This window comes from Bison bison, unplaced genomic scaffold (assembly GCF_000754665.1).
Source record: "Bison bison bison isolate TAMUID 2011002044 unplaced genomic scaffold, Bison_UMD1.0 scf7180017861828, whole genome shotgun sequence".
Classification (NCBI taxonomy): domain Eukaryota; kingdom Metazoa; phylum Chordata; class Mammalia; order Artiodactyla; family Bovidae; genus Bison; species Bison bison.
In genome coordinates, this window is record NW_011492400.1 from 129,946 (window position 1) to 134,719 (window position 4,774).

Below are 4,774 nucleotides of genomic sequence, written 5' to 3' on the forward strand. Positions count from 1 at the left end.
CTTTTCTTCACCTCCCCGTCCTACTCCTCCGCCATCTTGGCTCCTCCCCTCTAAATGTTTTTTCTTAACATATACCAGTGTCTGTCCAAAGGGCTTCCCCAGTGGCAGGGCTGGTAAAGAATGCACCAGAAATGCAGGAGACCTGGGTTCAATTCCTGGGTTGGGAAAATGCCCTGGAGAAGGGAACGGCTATCCACTCCAGTATTCTGGCCTGGAGAATTCCATGGGCTGTATAGTCCATGAGGTCACAAAGTGTGGGACACAACTGAGCCACTTTCACTTTCACTTTCTGTCCTAGTGAAAATTGCTCAGTCATGTCCAACTCTTTGTGTTCTAAGCTGTTACATGAGTGAACTCATCACATCTTTATAGCAGATCTCGGAGTTAATTACAGTATTGCTCATTTTATAGATGAAGAAGTTGAGGTTACATATTTTGTCTGTGATTATGCTCCAAGAGGATTTTGGAGCTGGTATCTCATTCTATGTAGGTCCAGAATTTATAACCTTAATTGCTAGAATCTAGTCCTACTTGAATAGTTAAAGGATTGCTTAAATTTATAACACTATGGGGGTTTCAAGAGGAAGGAGGTGAAACTAGCATGTTTTTGAGCATCAAGTTCTGTATATGTAAGCTTATTTACATTCCACAATAGTCCTGTAAATTAAGCACTGCATGCTTATTTTAAGGAAGAAGGACAAAGTGTTAAAGGAGGTGAAGACTCCTGCATTTGAGTATCAGAGCTGTGTGCTGAACTCGGGTCTATCTCCAAATTTCTGATATTAATATTAATAATATTTCTTATATTGTTCAGAGAAGAATAGTATAATACGCAGTTCCTGAGCTGGTATACTTGCATTTTCTCTGGGGCCTTGATCTTGTATTTAGTAACTATGTGTTATTACCTCAGTTGTGTCTGACTCTTTGTCACTCCATGGACTATAGCCCACCAGGCTTCTCTGTCCATGGAATTCTCCAGGCAAACTTATTTATTGAAGTGGGTAGCCATTCCCTTCTCCAGGAGATCTTCCCAACCCAGGGACTGAACCCTAGTCTCCCTCATTGCAAGCAGATTTTTACCATCAGAGCCACCAGGGAAGCCCTTAGTAACTTAGAGGATGGCCAAAAATTATTCAATGTATAGTACTTTCCATATATGCTTTAAGAAATTTCATATTCAGTAATTTTTATTTAATAAAATAGCATATAAAGAGATATTATCTTTACCTCAGTTTTACAGTAAACTGAGGCACAGGAACTGTAATGAAATAACCACTTGCTGATACTGTATTTTTTATTTTTTATAGTCTCCATGTATCAAGCAGAGAAAGGCAAGCAGGAGAGAGGGAGACAGATATCTTCCCCAGATTAATGGAGAATCAGAAGTCACAAAGTATTGGAATCTTGGGAGATCTTCAGACACTATCTTATCTCTTATTTTATGAGTGGGAGCCTGGGATCGTAGAGAATGAAGAACTAAACAACAGAATGAGAGAGGAAAAACTAGGTAGTTTGTCTATTCGTATAGTGTATTTACCAGATGATTAGCTGAATGTAGGTAAAAGTGTTTCTATTTTAGAGAATTGAAAACATTCTTTTATATAGTCTTGCAGATTGTGTGGGTGAATTCTCTAAGAAATTAAGGGAAGAAGTGCTACATTTTGTTTATTGTATTGTGTTTGGGGGAAATTATTTTTGAATTAAAGGAGTCCATTTCTCTATATTTCCAACTTAGGCAACTATAAGATGTAAGTCAAATAGCTTCTGAAAGTAAATTTATCTTGAAAGAGGAAATAATCTTGCAAGAGAAATGCAGGCAAATAGAAAAAGCAGAGTTGTAGATACATTAACCTATAGATGTTACAAATAAAGTTTAAGAAATATAAAAGTTTCATTGAGTATTTCACATGATGGAATTATTTCCTCTTATAAATCAAAAAGGATTATGAGTCCACTTATAGAAATTATTTGTTCCTCAGTTTTATCATGAACTACCTGACTAATGGGTGATTGCTTATTTCTTTTATTATTCCTTCAAAACTATAGCACATTGTTTGCTTTCAATTTTGCTTTTTTAATTTAGTTTATATTTATTTAGCATTGACTATGTGCCAAGCACTGTAAAACCCACCCACACATCCTACACCAATTTTGTGATTTCATTTGAAACCATTTAATCAAGCAAATTCTGTAGTTACCTCTATTTTATATCCTAAATTGGCACATTATATGTCACCCTACTTAACACTATTAAGATTATCTCTTCTTTCATTCTTCACAAATGTAATTTCTTGTTTCCTCACAAAATAATTTAAATTATATAAAAACTGGAACTTTCTCTAATTTGCCATTGTATTCTTAGCTCTTAGAAGAATATTAGTACAGATATTCAAAAAAGTTCCATTAAATGAAAGTGATTTGAGTGGGTCTCAACATGTCTTTAAAAGGCATTGGTACCATTTTAAGTAAATATTAGGTTTCCATTTTCTCATCATTGATTCATTTCATTACCTTTGTCATTTCAGATAATTTTCTTGAACATCATCAAATCAGGGAAGATTGAAGTAATGTTACTAAATTTATTCTCTTGGGACTTTCTATGGACAAGAAATTCCAGATCCTCTGCTTTTTATTTTTCTTACTCTGTTACCGGCTATTTGGTTGGGGACTTTGATCATGATTTCTATTACATGCAGTCAGCTAATCACCCATCCCATGTACTTCTTCCTTAACTATCTTCTTAACCCTCAGATCTCTTCTACACCTCCACTGTGACACCCAAACTCACGACTGACTTACTGATGGAGAAAAAGGTTGTTTCTTATAAAAACTACATGACACAGCTTTTCACCACACACTTCTTTGGGGGGACTGAGGTCTTCATCCTCACAGGGATGGCGTATGACCACTATGTGGCCATCTGCAAACCTCTCCACTAAGCCATCATCATGAACAGGCAAAGACGTCACTCAATTCTCATAACATCATGTACAGGGGACTTCTTCATTCTCTTGGTCTCTTTCTTCTTGCAATTGTTTTACCTTTCTGTGGCCCCAGTGAAATATATCACTATTTCTGTGATGCATATCCTTTGTTGAAACTAGCCTGCCCTGATACACACAAAACTGGCTTTTTTGTCATTGCCAATTCTGACTTGATGGGACTGGTGCTCTTTGTGGTTTTGATGGCCTCCTACATTTTGATTTTGTATAATGTGCACACATATTCTGCAGAAAGCTGCCATAAAGCACTTTCCACCTATAGTTTCTACATCACTGTCATGATCCTCTTTTCCCCACCTGTCTTCTTTGTTTACATTAGACCTGTCTCAACACTACCAGAAGATAAGGTGTTCGCACTCTTCTACACAATTATTGTCCCCATGTTCAACCTGCTTATCTACACACTTAAAAACATGGAGATGAAAAATTCCATAAGAAGAGTTTGGTGCAATAAAAGATTCTGGGAAGGAAGGTTAATGACTTGAAGGTCATTCGTCTTTGATGCCAGTAACTGTCTTCTCATCACTCCTTCTGTTGCTAATTCTCTCATGCTAATGGGAAAAACAGTCAGAATGTGTAAAAGCCAAGCCTTCAACAACAGCTTGCCTTCAGTGTTTCCTTTTTTATTTTCCTCTCAAAGTGTTTTCCTTGATTTCACTTTTCACTAATAATCCCCTCTGTTAAAAGAAAAAAAAGAAAAGAAAAAAGAAAACATTTTACAGAGTAAAAACACATTGAAAAGTCTGGAGAAAGAGTGATACTGCTAGTATTGAAGGCTAAACCTGGGGGAGACATAGCCCTCAAAATACTCGGCCTCAAGGTGTAAAAGGTAATAATATGTTAAAAGGCCAAAGACAGTTAAAGAATCGGCCTGCTAATGCATGAGACACAGGTTCCATCCTTGGGCTAGGAAGATCCCCTGGAGAAGGAAATTGCTACCCACTCCAGTTTTTTTTTTTTTTGGGAAATCCTGTGGAGAGAGGAGTCTGGTTGGCTATAGCCCATGGGGATGCAAAACAGCTGGACATGACTCAGTGACTAAACAACAACAAAAAGACAGTTATAGGAAATTAGGAACAATCACATACTGCAAACTCCTTTCAGAACTATATACCTAGCCTCATGTCCTACAACTCTAGATTTTTTTTTAAATCAAATATCTACAGATTTTTTTGTGTGTATCTGTACACCACTATTATTTTACTTAAGTGAAAAGAATATATAGATCTAAGTAGAACATAGTGTAAAGTCCAGTCTTATAGTCTACATGGCATGTCCCTCTGAAAAGCAAGTCATTGTGTGATCTGCTTCCAACGTGACATTGTAAGTACTGGGGAAAATATATGTTTTTTATATGTGTATGTATATACACACACATGAACTCCTGCTATTTTAACTGGGTTTGACATTAAGTATATATGATCAAAGAATAAATAAACCACAAGTGACTTTGCTACAAAAAAGAAAATATAAATCCCTTAGTTCCTCAAAATAGATGATTTTTCTCAAAGTAAAAGACTTTCACTTACTATTTAAATTCAAGTGTAGAATAATCCTAAAAAAATATTTGACAAAATATAGGTCAGAGTCAGTGATGGGAATGTATATTCTGCTGCTGTGCTTAGGTGTATCAGAGGAAGACAACATAAAGGTGAAGATCAAAGATTTAATCCTCAATAATGACATGTATGACAATAATGAACATAATGACAGTTCAGTTCAGTTGCTCAGTCATGTCTGACTCTTTGGAACCCCATGGACTGCAGCAAGCC

General features: G+C 36.3%; 1 pseudogene; it reads left to right on the plus strand.

Moving 5' to 3' along the window:
• Nucleotides 1-3,487, plus strand: part of LOC104983167 — a 3,948-nt pseudogene extending 461 nt beyond the window's left edge.
• Nucleotides 3,488-4,774: the final 1,287 nt, after the last annotated feature.